This window comes from Anomaloglossus baeobatrachus, chromosome 1 (assembly GCF_048569485.1).
Source record: "Anomaloglossus baeobatrachus isolate aAnoBae1 chromosome 1, aAnoBae1.hap1, whole genome shotgun sequence".
NCBI classification, from domain to species: domain Eukaryota; kingdom Metazoa; phylum Chordata; class Amphibia; order Anura; family Aromobatidae; genus Anomaloglossus; species Anomaloglossus baeobatrachus.
The window spans coordinates 384,797,721-384,813,282 of record NC_134353.1 but is presented as its reverse complement, the minus strand read 5'-3'; positions in this window follow the sequence as shown (position 1 = coordinate 384,813,282).

Here is a 15,562-nt window from a genome sequence, read left to right as displayed (position 1 = left end):
TTCTGCGCGCATTGCAGCAGGCTTCGTTTCCGGGTGTTCAATCGCCGGCTTCAGACGCTCACTACGCATGGGCGGGAGGATGGGTGTGCATATGTAATGAGCAGGCCCACGTGGTCACGGCAGGCGCTGCTGCAGCCTGCTCGTGCCCCCGATGACCCGCTCCACCGCAGCACCCTCATTCCCCGCAGCCCTACATTCAGACTATAAGACGCACCCCCCACTTTCCCCTTACATTTGGGGGAAAAAAGTGCGTCTTAGGCCCCTTTCACATGTCAGTGTTTCTGGTACGTTTGTGCTTTTTTTTAAACGTACCAAAATCACTGACATACGCAGACCCATTATAATGAATGGGTCTGCTCACACGTCAGTGATTTGTCACTGCACGTGTCTCCGTGCAGCGTACCCGCGTGTGCGTGATTGCTGCACGGAGACATGTCCATTTTTTTCTGGCATCACTGATGTCCCACGGACCACGCAGTGGTGTGGTCCGTGAAACAAGTGCCAGAAAAAAACGTACTTTTAAAATAAAAAACATTTTAACTCACCCGGCGTCCAGCGATGTCCTCTGCAGCCCGTTCTCCCTGCTCCTTCTGTGCCGGCTGATTACTGTCGCGCATATTCATTATGCGCGACACAGCCAACCCGGAAGCAGCTCCTGCAGGGGTCACCGCCGGCCGGATGCTGCGTCGCGGGAGGATTCAGCACCATGGAGAGCGGGAGCGGGCGCAGGTGAGTGAATCTCTAAGTGCAATCACGGGCAACGGAGAACGGAGCCCGGATTGCACTTAGACAACCCACGTGTGCCGTGATTTTCGGCACACGCAGGGACATGTGCGTGTTTTACACGCCAGTGAAAAACGTCTGTGTTTTTCACTGACGTGTGAAACGGGCCTTATAGTCCGAAAAATACGGTACTTCCTAATGTTGTCCAAGAAATGCTTTGATATTGTACTGGTACCTGTCATCAGAGACTTTAGGGGATCTGGTGGTGACAGGAGAGGTGGAAGCATTATCTTGCCATTTGCACAGCATAAACCTGGCGGTTCATCTTTCCATTTCAGTGCACTGCAGTACATGCAGACCACATCCATTTTTCCTATCTGAACTTTAGGATGATCCTGATAATTTATGTCTGACTGGTAACAAAAGGCAGCATGTTTCTGTGGCGCCCCTGACCTGGTCAGGCACCACTGAGTACTGCACCCATGCTGGGGGAAGTACAACACAGGTAATCCAGAAGGCTGACCGGGGTGTGGACACACGGAACACTAGTAACCAGGAGCACTCACACAGCTAGAGGGGACCCCTGAGCAGACTCAGGGAGGGGGTGTGGCCCTCGCCTCCCGGCTAGTGGTGGGTGGTGTTACTGGGAACAGGAGTGTGCAGAGGCAGAGAGTCAGACAGAGGAAGTGGAGGTGAGAAGTCGCATCTGGAGGGCAGAGCAGTGAGCAGAGCCCTTCCAAACACTGCACTGTTCGTGGCTGCTGGCGGGGGAGAAAGGGCTACCTGGTAGTGCCGCCCGAAAACCACTTGAGGCCGGAGTGCAAGGAGGTGGCTGAGTACAGGGACTGCCTAGTAGACCCTGCCCGCACGGGTTACAGGTCCGCAGAGCAGGGGCCCATTCAGATGGCCTGCTCAACCTGCAGGTGGGGGTACTTCATACCCTCCACCAAAAACACACAGAGTCCGCAGCCACGCAGCAACGAGAGGGCCCATAGTTCACAAGAGGCAAGCAGCTGGAGTGACCTGGTCTAGGCTACAAGCAGACGGGCCGAAAAAGGGGAGAACAGGCAGAAGCAACTTCCCTGGGTGGCTACATGTCTGGGTCACCACAAAAACACAAGGGCTAGGAAGGCGAGTCGGTAGCCACCCTCATAAGTCAGCCTGAAGGAGCCTGGTTTCCACTTGGAGTATCACAGCATCGCCTGGGTTACTCACCCCTGCCACCTGAAGTGAGTAAAAACCCTGAAAGACATTCCTGTTGTGCGTGTGAGTTCTTCTGCGAACTGTCGTTGCACACACCTACAACGGGCCCTGGGGCCAGCCTCCCTCTCGGGAGGCCACCACATCTAACTGCATCCAACATCAGCCCCAGGCGTCCCCTAATCTGCAGCGGCCATCGCCCTGACCGCAATACTGAGAGTGGCGTCACGAATCCTATAGAAGTCAACCTACCTGTGACCAGAAGGACCCAGGATGCCCCGACCCTGAAGACCCTGAGACGACCTGAAGGTAACGGGGCCACGGGGCGGCACATTTCAAATCTCCAACCATTTCCTGTGCCCTGGTTGAAGAAATAGCAATTCTCTTAGTGGCAAGTCGGCCTTCTCTCTGCGGAGTTGACTCATTGGCCCTTGAGGAAGCAGCTCTTCTTCTCTTATCTGCAAGCCTCGCTTCCCTCTCCTCAGAAAGTTCATTGGCCCATGAGAAAGCAGCTCTTGTTTTCATGTCTGCAAGCCTTGCTTCCCTTTCCTCAGAAAGTTCATTGGCTTTTGAGTAAGCAGCTCTTGTTTTCAAATCTGCAAGCCTCGCTTCCTTCTCCACAAAAAGTTCATTGGCTCTTGAGGAAGCAGCTCTTGTTCTCTTGTCTGCAAGCCTCGCCTCCCTCTCCTCAGAAAGTTCATTGGCTCTTGAGGAAGCAGCTGCTGTTCTCATGTGTGTCAGCCTTGTTTCTCAGGCTTTCTTCACATTTTTCATTGGCCCATAATGCAGCTTTTCTTTTTGCATCAGCTGACATTCGTGCCAAGGAATTCCTTTTCTTATGAGGCATTATTGTGGCAAAAATAGTCTGTAACTGACAATTTCTATATCCTCTCACATAGAGGCAGTGGCGTAACTAGAGTTAGATGGGCCCCGGTGCAAAGTTTGGACCTGAGCCCCCCCCTCTACGTACACTGACACTTGGGGTATGTGACAATAACACTCGGGGTACAGGATAATGACACTGACACCCAGCTTTCCTATGTTCTGATATCCATCTGGTCCTCAGGACCCAGCTTCCCCATGCTCTGCTATACATCTTTCCCTCAGCACCTAGCTTTCCAATATTGGAGCATGGGAAAACTGGGTGCTGAGAGATGTATAGCAGAGCATGGGAAAGCTGGGTGTTGAGAGAAAGAGCACTTTTCCCTCAGCACAAAACGTTCTCATCCCCTGCTTGTATCTTTGTCCTCCCTTGTATATAGTTCTCCAAATACTATAATGGCCCCCACATAGCCTTCCATATAGAATAAAGGGTCCCACATAATCCTTCATATTAGAACGCAGCTCCATAGTCTTGCAAGCATTTCCCATAGTTCTCCATATATTATACTGCGTCCCATAGTCCTCCATATATTATAATTCACCCCAGGCCTCCATGTATGATGCAGCCAGCCCCCATATATAATGCAGCCAGCCCCCCATGCTCCATGTATAATGCAGCTATCCCCCCATGCTCCATGTATAATGCAGCCAGCCCCTCAGGCCTTCATGTATAATGCAGCCAGCCCCCCAGGCCTTCATGTATAATGCAGCCAGCCCCCCATGCTCCCTGTATAATGCAGCCAGCCCCCCATGCTCCCTGTATAATGCAGCCAGCCCCCCATGTTCCATGTATAATGCAGCCAGCCCCCATGTTCCATGTATAATGCAGCCAGCCCCCCATGCCCCATATATAATGCAAGCCCCCCCACGCTCCATGTATAATGCAACAGCGGCTACACAGAATGGCCGGCCGGGTTCTGTACTTAGTCACAGAAGTTTGTTTGGTGGGGGGCTCCTCGGTGTATAGAGCAGGTGTGTGAACACTGGCCACATTTAATCAGCATTCAGCAGGAAAAAGTAGTAATTTTCCCTTGTCCAACTTAGAAATACTAAAAGTACTATTATTATTTGTAGTACTATTTTCCTAAGGAGATTCTGTATCAACGCCTGGCTATTAGGGCAGGGGGCACCCAACATTCTATGATAGTATCAGAGAATGTTAGATGCCCTCTTCCCTAAGGCTACTTTCACACATCAGTTTTTTTCCATCAGGCACAATCCGTTAAAAACCGGCTAAAACGGATCCGGCGCCGAATCCGTTTTATCCCCACTGATTTGTATTAGCGCCGGATTGTGCTGGATTGCATTGCGTTGCATTCGGATTTTGCCGGATCCGGCGTAATTGGCTAATGCAGCGGCTGGATGGAACGTCTCTTGTAACGTTTTTTGTCTTTCACAAAAAGCCGCATCGCCCCGGATCCAGCGCAATATGGCGTGATTTACAATGGAAGCCTATGGATCCGTTTTTTGAAACTGAGCATGCTCCAATTTATTGTAAAAAAACGGATCCTGCAAAAAAAAAAAAAACGGACGAAACGGATGCACCGGATCAGTTTTCAAAAAAAGGATTCGGCGTATCCGTTTTTGCATATTCTGCGCCGGATCCGTTGCATCAGGCACGCGCTGGATTGTGCCTGATTCCAGAAAAACTGATGTGTGACAGTAGCCTAATAGCCATGCTTTGATACAGAATCTCCTTAGTAGAATATAGCAGTCCACCAAGGCCTTTGTATCAGAAAATGTTGGGTGCCCCCTTCCCTAAAGCCTGCTTTACACGTTGCAATTTCGCATACGATATCGTATGCGATTTGCAACGCCCCCATCATATGTGCGGCACGTTCAATTTGTTGAACGTGCCACACAAACGATTAACCCCCGTCACACGTACTTACCCGTCCATACGACCTCGATGTGGGCGGCGAATATCCACTTCCTGGAGTGGGAGGGACGTTCGGCGTCACATCGACGTCACGCGGCAGCCGGCCAATAGAAGCGGAGGGGCGGAGATGAGTGGGACGTAAACATCCCGCCCACCTCTTTCCTTCCACATTGCCGGCTGGAGCCGCGGGAGGCAGGTAAGATCTGTTCAATGTTCCCCGGGTGTCACACACTGCGATGTGTGCTGCCTCGGGAACATTGAACAACCTGACGTGCAATTCGTCAGGATTCAACGACGTGTATGTGATGAACGTTTTACCGTTCAATCGCAATCGCACTTACCTGTCACACACTACAATGTACCTTATGATGCCAGATGTGCGTCACTTACGACGTGACCCCGCCGACACATCGTAAGAAATATTGTAGCTTGTAAAGCGGGCTTAACAGCCATGCTTTGATACAGAATCTCTTTAGGAAAATATAGCAGTCCAGCAAGGCCTTTGTATCAAAGACTATTGGGTGCCCCCTACCCTAATAGCCAGGCTTTGATAAAGAATCTCCTTAGGAAAATATAGCTGTCCAGCAAGGCCTTTGTATCAGAGTTTCTTTAAGGGCTCATGCGCATGTAACTGCTGATCATTCTGCAGCGATTTGACAGCACATGTACGCTTCAAATCGCTGCAGAATGAATACAGTATTTTTGTTAAAAAAAGCCGATTTCATGCGCTCGGGATGCTGTCCCCACCATAGACAGAGTGGGTGCTGCATCCAGAACGCACAAATAATTGACATGCTGCTTTTCTGAACGCACAGATTTGGGTCAAAATTTTAGCACCCAAATCGCTGCGTTCATAAAAGCAATGTGCGCACGTCTCATGCACAATCTACATAGATTGTGCAGGGGATGCAGGATGCATGCATTTACGCTGCAGTGCAATACGCAGCGTAAATGCATTCAATTACTCAACGTGCGCATGAGCCCTAAAGGGGTTGTCACTGTCATGTCTAAATCCACAAGTCTGCAGTCATTGTAACTCTGTTACTGCACACTTGTGAATTATCCCAATGTGTGCAGTGGGGGATTCGCCAGTGTCAGTCGCCACATGGCTGCAAGGATGCAAATTGCAGAATACCACTAGAGCAGCGCAGCTTCGCTGAACGCAAGTATATTGAGTGAACCTGTACTCATGTTGGGTATTTAGACAAGACAACCCCTTTTAAGTCCCCTGACTCTGTTTTATACTCACTTTCATAATTTTTCAGTTGTGCTGACGTGAAGTTAGAGGTTGCTCTCGCAAGCGATCAATGTAAGCCTGAGAGCCAGTATCAGTGGCGTACCGTCAATAGAGGCAGACCACGCCACTGCTATGGGGCCCGTGAGCTGGAGGCAGGAGGGGGGGCCCGGACGCTGACAGCCCAGTCTCTCTCTCATTCCCTATCTGCCTGTCTCTGTCTCTCTCTCTCATTCCCTGTCTGTCTCTCTCTCTCTCATTCCCTGCCTGTCTCTCTCTGTCTCTCATTCCCTGTCTATCTGTCTCTCTCTCTCTTATTCCCTGTCTGTCTGTCTATCTCATTCCCTGTCTGTCTGTCTCTGTCTCTCTCTCTCATTCCCTGTCTCTGTCTTTCTCTCATTCCCTGTCTGTCTCTCATTCCCTGTCTGTCTTTCTCTCTCATTTGCTAACTGTCTCTATCTCTCTCTCTCCCATTCCCTGTCTGTCTCGGTCTCTCTCTATCATTCCCTATCTGTCTGTCTCTGTCTCTCTCTCTCATTCCCTATCTGTCTGTCGCTGTCTCTCTCATTCCTTATCTGTCTGTCTCTCTCTCATTCCCTGTCTCTGTCTTTCTCTCATTCCCTGTCTGTCTCTCATTCCCTGTCTGTCTTTCTCTCTCATTCGCTAACTGTCTCTATCTCTCTCTCTCCCATTCCCTGTCTGTCTCTGTCTCTCTCTCTCATTCCCTATCTGTCTCTGTCTCTCTCTCATTCCCTATCTGTCTGTCTCTGTCTCTCTCTCTCTCTCATTCCCTATGTCTGTCGCTGTCTCTCTCTCATTCCCGATCTGTCTGTCGCTGTCTCTCTCTTTCTCTCTCTCTCATTCCCTGTCTGTCACTATCCGTCTCTCCACCAATATCATATTACCTCACACAAAAGCTTCTTACACTAGCAATGTCCTTTGTTGCTTATAATAACCAATCACAGCTCCTATTAATGACCTCCCCTACTAGCTCCATTGACTTTAATGTAAGGAATTTTTTTGGAGAGTAACTGTAAGTCTTAAGACACACGGCATGAAAATCGGAGCGAGTGGGATGCGATAAAACATCTCATTCCACTCGGACTAATATTAGCCTATGTGCCAGCGGCGCATATGAGCGATTATTTTCTCGGCCCCAATCGGACCGAGATAACAATTGCAGCATGCTGCGATTGTTATGCCAGACTCTTTGTCAAGTGTATGGGGCGAGAGAAATATCGCACTGCACTCGCGTTACAGCAGTGTACCGTGAGTGCAGTGCGAGAATGGCAATAGCCAGCTACGGAGGAGAGAGGGAGATAAATCCCTCCCTCCCCTCCACAGCACTGGCCCGCCTGTCCTGAGTGCCAGCCTGTCCCCTGCAGCTGAGGTCCGATCGCATGATCGGAGCTCAGTCGCAGTGACACTCGCATGACACTCGGCTCCTGCTGTGCTCCCAGCGTGAGCCGAGTGTCATGCGAGGATCGCACTAGTGCCCTGTGTGGCCCCAGCCTAAAGCGTGGGGTTAAATTTTCCCCTCAAAAAATAGTCTATGACGTTCCCTGAGTCACATGAGGGGTCTGTGCAAAATATCGCGATTGTAAATGAGACGGTGCGGGTTCCTATAGCGGACACACATACAGTAATTTTATATATATATATATATATATATATATATATGTATACACACACACACACACACACACAGCTTTATATATTAGATATACCCAAATGGCTGATGATTCTGTCTGGGGTTCATCATTTTAATGACCCAAAAAATGGTGCATGCAGCTTTTTTCGGGCTGTCAAAATGACGACTAGCGGTAAATGTTTGATTGGTGAGGACTGTTTGCAGAATTGGAGATTTTCCAAGAGTGATGGTGGAATTGTGGAAGTTTGGAGGTCAGTATGCTAAGGAGGTTCTCAGCTCCCCCCTTAAAGGCATCACCTGGGTCCTCTCTCTGGAGGATGGTGCAGGGTGGTCAGCTCCATGTTCAAAGAGACAATAGAACAAAAGTTGTTTCTGGCATCATGGCCAAGAAATCAGGTTAACCCCTTCACGACCGTCCAATTTTTCGCTTTCCGTTTTTTTTTCGCCATTCTTTTTCTGAGACGTAACTTTTTTATTTTTCAGTGAATATGGTCATGTGAGGGCTCATTTTTTGCGGAACGAGCTGTACTTTTAAATGAAACCATAAGTTTTACCATATAGTGTACTGGAAAACGGCAAAAAAATTCCAAATGCAGAAAAATTGCAAAAAAAAGTGCGATAGCACTATTGTTTTTGAGATATTTTATTCACTGTGTTCACTGTATGGTAAAACTGATATGTGGGTATGATGCCTCAGGTCAGGTCGAATTTGTAGACACCAAACATGTATAGGTTTACTTTTATATAAGGGGTTAAAAAAAATTCGGAAGTTTGTCTGAAAAAAGTGGCGCACATTTTACGCCATATTCCGTGACCCGTAGCGTTCTCATTTTTCGGGATCTATGGCTCAGTGACGGCTTATTTTTTGCATCTCGAGCTGATGTTTTTAACGGTATTATTTTTGCGCAGATGCTACGTTTTGATCGCCTGTTATTGCATTTTGCGCAAAAGTTGTGGCGACAAAAGAAACGTCATTTTGGCGTTTGGAATTTTTTTGCCGCTACGCAGTTTACTGATCAGATTAATTGATTTTATATTTTGATAGATCGGGTGTTTCTGAACGCGGCGATACCAAATGTGTGTATATTTTTTATTTTTTTAACCCTTTAATTTTCAATGGGGCGAAAGGGGGTGTGATTTGACCTTTTAGGTTTTTTTGGTTTTTTTTTAATTTTTGAAAACTTTTTTTTTGTTTTACTAGTCTCCCTAGGGGGCTATAGCGATCAGCAATCCGATCGCTCTGCACTATCTGCTGATCACAGCTACACAGCTGTAAACAGCAGATACGTGCACTTCCTGCTTCCCTGGCCTCTGTACAAAGCGAAAGTGAAAGTAGTTCATGTCTAGCACAGGAGTCATCACATGACCCTGTGCTACCATGACAATGACCGGAAGTCACGTGATCATGTCATGTGACTTCCGGTATCGAGCGGTAAGTAAAACTGCGATCTCGTTTATAATGGCGCTGTCACATATTGACAGCGCCATTTCAGGGGTTAAACGGCTCGAGCAGATAACGATTCTGCTCGTGCCTAGCATTCACACATCTCAGCTGTGAAAATCAGCTGAGATGTGCACCGATCGCGGCATGCTGCCGCCGGCAGACCGTGGGCAGTAGCGTTATGACGTTAAGGGGTTAAAAACCAATTTTATTCCATAACTTACTTGTGCAAATCCAGCAGAATATGTCTAAGACTAAGAACCTCTGTTAGGTGTGAAACGCATCAGACATTGTTTTATACTTCGTGGCTGTCCATCCAACCTAGTGTTGGTTTTAACCTTATTGAATAAAATTGTTTTTTAACCTTTTCTTGGACCTGATGCTGGAAACAACTTTTTTCTATTGCCGAAGGTTCGAGGGGTAGAGGCGGAGCTGTGGTGGAGTCTGAAGGGGGCCCAAAAATTTTGTCAGTATCGGGCCCGGAAATTCCTGGTGGCAGCCCTGGCTGGAGGGGCCCGGGGTGGCTGCCCAAAGTGTGTGCATTTTCACTTTCATGCATCATGCCCCTGGGGCCGTTACCAAGCAGCTGATTAACGCCGCTGGGAGCCGGCACTGTGTGTATAGCTGCAGACTAGCCAACGCAGAGATTCAGACTCGCCCACACTGCACACTGTGCACGGCCTGTGCTGAAGAAGAGGGCGTGGCCAGGCAGTAGCTTCTTCTAGTGAGAGATGCCAGGATAAGAACAGTCAATCAGGAGAGGAGGCGGAGCTTGTTCAGTACAGCCGCGGGAGAATTAAATGATGAAAAGGAAAACAGTGCAGGAGTGAAGAAGGAGTAGAGACTACAGAAAAGACAGAAAAGCAAACAGAGAGCAGAAAAACAGTGAGAAGCGGAGAACAGAAGGAATAGAAAGAAAAAGCAGAGGACAGGAGGAGCAGCCAGAAAGACTCACAGGAAGTGCAGCAGTGAGGCCTGAGCCACCATCATCATCTCTCACAGCACAGGAGCAGGTGAGTGTTATAATGCACAAATGTCGGTAACACTACAGAAAAACTTCCCTGTGCTGTGCCATCACTCTGTGTGTGTGTGTGTTGCCCCTGTGGCAAAACTGTGTATGTTGCCCCTTTGCTGTGCCATCAGTGTGTGTGTGTGTGTGTGTGTCAGGTTTCCAGGTTTTCCAGTTCTCTTTTGAATGAGCTTGCCCTCAGTTAACATGGAGTTTAAGGTTCTGTTGCCCTACTTCCTGTCCAGCTGCTTAAAAGGCCGCCTCTCAGCCCAGTCCAGTGCCTGAGTATACTGCTTGCTGTGTGCTCCTGCTTTGCTGTTTCTACTTCCTGATTGCCTTGGATTCTCCTGAAACTCTACCGACCGACTCTGGACCATACCCGGTTTTCTTCAAGCTGTGCCCGGACTCCGTCTGCCGTCTTTGATCAGCACTCTGCCCGGTTCGTAACCACTCTGGACAATCATCCCGTACGGACACTCCTGGACTATACCACTTGCCCCTTGTGTACCGGCTGCCGCACATTTAGGCCTTCCGGGGTTGATTGCCGGACAGTCCCTGTACAGGGGTTCGCTCTGGTGGTCTCCCTGGGGGAGTCCGGTGCGTGGCCCCGGGAATCCCCTTCGCTCCGTTTTGTGTGTTGTTTTACTGTGTTTATTCCCGTTGTGTATCTACCGTGGTGACATATTATATAACATCTTGTACCAAGAACTCGTCTCTGTTGTCATTGCCCTAACGCAATCGAAATCCTCAGAACATACAGTAGTATCACAGTGTGTGTGTGTGTGTGTGTGTGCGTGTGTGTGTGTGTGTAGTATCCCTGTACTTTGCTGAGTTTTAGTATAGATCCTAAGGCTATAAAGAGTCATAATCCTTACCATTAAATGGGGGAGACAGATGTGAAAATGTATATTGTGTGTAGTGAAAGGCACGAAGAAGGACATCCGTACTTTAGGCCAAGTTCACATATTGCAGATTTTTTAGGGATTTGTGGTGTGAACCCACTGGTCTTGGTGCAGTGGCCTTTGCTCAGTAACAGGACGGTGGTTATATTCAGACTCTATGTGGTGATATTTGGTTATGGTGTGGCGGCATTATTTCGCAATGTAATAATACATTGCAAACCTTTATATGGTGGGTGTTGTTCAGTAACACTATGTAGTAGTATGTGTTATTTCTGACTATAAGCCGCCCCCAGTAATGCATGCCGGCCCCCAGTAACATGTATACTGTAATGATTATTATGATAATATTTTGTTTGTTTTTTTGTTTGTTTTTTTTATCGGTGGGGCGGAGGCCCCATTCAGACTTTTCCTATGGGGCCTCATGATTTCTATGTACACCCCTGGCCAGGATAGACTTGATCTGTTCACAGTTTGTGGTGTTTGTCCCTTATGTGTGGTATTATTCGATTACTATGTTGGGGTAATGTTTGCCCTGGTCATGGTGTGGTGGAATTTGTTCCTTGAATATGGTATTATTCAGTCATAGTGTGGCGGTAATTCTTCCTTGTATGTGGTATTATTTGTCTTGGTATAGTGGATTGTATTGTGTATGGAGGTCACTTTTTCTCTCTATCAATAAGGGGAAAATTTAGTTTTTTTCCAATAGAGATTTATTTTGATCTTTAACTCTCCCTGTCCTGTGAGAATTAGACAGTAGCAAATATACAGTTGCCAAGGTTCTCCAGTAAAAACAATCACATATCTTAAGACCACGGTCGCATGTTCAGTATTTGGTATTTTACCTCAGTATTTGTAAGCCAAAACCAAGAGTGGATAATAAATGCAAAAGTTGTAACCATGTTTCTATTAGACTTTTTTAGTGATTGTTCCACTCCTGATTTTGGCTACAAATACTGAATATGTGAACATAGCCTAAGGGGTACTTTGCACGCTGCGACATCGCAGGCCGATGCTGCGATGCCGAGCGCGATAGTACCCGCCCCCGTCGCAGCAGCGATATCCTTGTGATAGCTGCCGTAGCGAACATTATCGCTACGGCAGCTTCACATGGACTCACCTGTCCTGCGACCGTCGCTCTGGCCGGCGACCCGCCTCCTTGTTAAGGGGGCGGGTCGTGCGGCGTCATAGCGACGTCACACGCCAGGCGGCCAATCGGAGCAGAGGGGCGGAGATGAGTGGGATGTAAACATCCCGCCCATCTCCTTCCTTCCGCATATTCTACGGAAGCCGCAGTGACGCCGGTAGGAGATGTTCCTCTTCACACACAGCGATATGTGCTGCCGCAGGAGCGAGGAACAACATTGGACTGTCGCGTCAGCGTAATTATGGATTACGCCGACGCTGCAGCGATGATACGATTACGACGCTTTTGCGCTCGTTAATCGTATCATCGAGCCTTTACACACTACGATGTCGCATGCGATGCCGGATGTGCGTCACTTTTAATTTGACCCCACCGACATCGCAGCTGCGATGTCGTAGTGTGCAAAGTACCCCTAAGCTTGTATGTTTTTATATTGTTTCTGCTGCCCTCTGCCAGTATGATGCAGTGTTGCCATTTCCAATTTGTTTTCATTTGGCATAACACTTGTTTCCAGATTACCTTGCACAAACTGTGGATCTAGACACAGAAAAATGTACCAACATAAATCCGGCTCTCAAAAATGAAAGGCGAAAAGGGAGCGTGATGAAGAAGAGGAAAGGTTTAAAAAAAATGTTTTGTTTCAGTATTTTGTGGAGATCAAGGGAAAAGAGCCAAATAAATGAGGGATCAAGCAGGCACAATATGAAAAAAGTAACAAGCTATTTTTATTGGTGTTTGCAGAAAGCACAAATCAGACATAGGCTATGTGCGCACTAGAAAAGTGATTTTTCTCAAGAAAATTTCTTGAGAAACTTCTGGGAGTTGAAAATTACCGCACCTGCGGTAAAAATCCGCACCAAAACCGCGGGAAAAACGCGTTTTTGCCGCGGTTTTTCCGCAGGTTGGTCCCTGCGGTTTTTTTATGCTGAACTGCAATAAATAATATAGATAATGGATAAATAATCGATAGACAGACAGATAATGGATAGAGGGAAAGATGGATAGATGAATAGATAGATAGCTAGATAGATGAGAAAGACCTATATAATGTTCCACCCCCTGCATATTCTAAGCTGGCACCCTTTAGTGACTTTCATGTGGCACTAAAGGGTGCCTAGCCTTGTATTTAGCCAAAAAATAAATAAATAATTAAAAAAAATGACATGAGGTCCCCCCATCTTTTGTAGCCAGCTAGGTTAAACCAGACGGCTGCAGCCTGCAGACCACATCTGGCAGCTTCACCTTGGCTGGTAATCCAAAACAGAGGGCACCCCACGCTGTTATTTTACATTAAATGATTTAAAACAAAAAACGTGGGGTCCCCCATATTGGATCACCAGCCAAGGTAAAGCGGACAGCTGGGGTCTGATATTCTCAGACTAGGGAGGTCCACTGTTATTGGACACTCCCCAGCCTAAAAATAGCAGGCCGCAGCCGCCCCAGAAGTGGCGCATCCATTAGACGTGCCAATCCTGGTGCTTCGCCCCAACTCATCCCGTTGCCCTGGTGCGGTGGCAAACGGTGTAATATATGGGGTTGATGCCAGATGTGTAATGTCACCTGGCATCAAGCCCTGGGGTTAGTGATGTCAGGCGTCTATCAGATACCCGACATCACCAACCCAGTCAGTAATAAATAAAACATAGACAACAAAAAAAGTTTTATTTGAAAAAACACTCCCCACATTCCCTTTTTCACCAATTTATTGACAAAAACAATCAAATCCAGGTCCGGCGTAATCCAATAAGGGGGGTCCCATGACGATCCATACCATAGTCACTGTCCCAGTAAGTGAAGAACAGAAGGTTCCCCATTGGCTGGGAGAGTAATGCAGTGACCTGAGCTAACATCAATAGGTCAGCCCAGGTCACTGCAGGGGATGCCGAGCGCTGCCATCAGGAGGCTAGATGAGATCATTACCTGCTGTGATGATGTCCTGCAGTCCTGCCTTCAGCGCTGTCACTGCCTTCTATGCCCGCTGCGTTCTCAGCAGTATCGCGAGAATCCGTGACATCACCGCTAGTGACAGTCTCGGGCCATGGGCATAGACGGCAGTGACAGCGGTGACGTCAGGAGGCAGGAGATCGTCACAGCAGGTAATGGTCTCATCTCACCTCCTGACAGCAGCGCCCATCATCCCCGCGGCTGCATGCACTGCTGTGTGTCAGTGTCTGCCTGCGCTGCAGGGTGACAAGCTGCTGACACTGCGGACAGACACTGACACACTGCAGGGCTGGCAGCGGCGGGGCCGGAGCGGGACACAGACTGCACGGGCACCTGGAGGTCACACGGAAGTGCTTCTCTGCGGCGTCCAGGGAGTGTGACGTCTGTGTTTAGTGTGCTCCGCTTCCTCTTCTGACATAATGACATCACTCCCTGAAAAACCACAGGCAGCGATGAACATTACCGCAGGTAAATCGCGGCTATACCGGGGGTATACCGCACATCATTTGCTACCTGCGGTATACCCCCGGAATTTCGCGATTACATTACAGTGAATGGAGTGAAATACCGGGGGTATTCCGTAGGTACCTGCGGAAAAGAAGTGACATGCACATTTTCTCAAGAAATTTTCTCAAGAAAATGTTCACAAAGAATTTTCTTGAGAAAAAAACGCAGTGTGCGCACAGCTATTTTTTTCCCATAGGTTTTGTTGGGAAATGTCTGCAGAAAGATTTCAAACATTTCTCAGGAAATTTCCGCAGCAAAACCGCAGGTAAATCCGCGGGTAAAACAGCCTACTGCGCACATAGCTATAAAGTGTGAATATCAAAAAAGCCTTAAACAGTGAACACATACAGTTAAAAACATTTAAAAAAACACATATGGACCACCAGAATATCAATACAAAAGCAACTAAGTCAATACTTAGCTGGGTTATAGAAATATCCATTCAAGTAGATAATACATAAATTTCAATAGTATGACCAAACAATTCTGTTATATTTATTGACAGAAGTTGGAGATTAATCCACAAAAGACTGTTAGAGCTTGTAATAGCAATCTGACGTTACATAGGTAAACGGACTAAGCCCTCAGACCCCATAAAGTTTATCATTCAAATGAGTCAATCCTAGAAAACATTGCTTTGTAGGATACATAAAGGGATATTACTAAAAGTCCGGAGGAACAAAATAGAATATCTCCCCAATGTGAGTGAATACCAAAAGATGTCACTCATAATAGAGGAAACCCCCGTCAATACTTAGTGCTTCTAGTGGTCCAGGCCCCACGCGTATCGTCACGTAGTGACTTCCTCAAGGGTAAAATAAAGAAGTGAGAGGTTCAATGGAAGGCGGCTATTTAAATCTATACTGATGGGAAGACGCTCATCACCTGAGCAGTAATAGTACATCACCTGTATGTTGATAATTGACCGCCGCGTTACTCAGAAGCTGTGGAGCTATGTTGCCATCTTCAAATAGTTGCTCATGCCCATATTAGATTGGCAGTTCAGCTACTGCGCATATTCTAAGCAACATCACTATACTCGCATT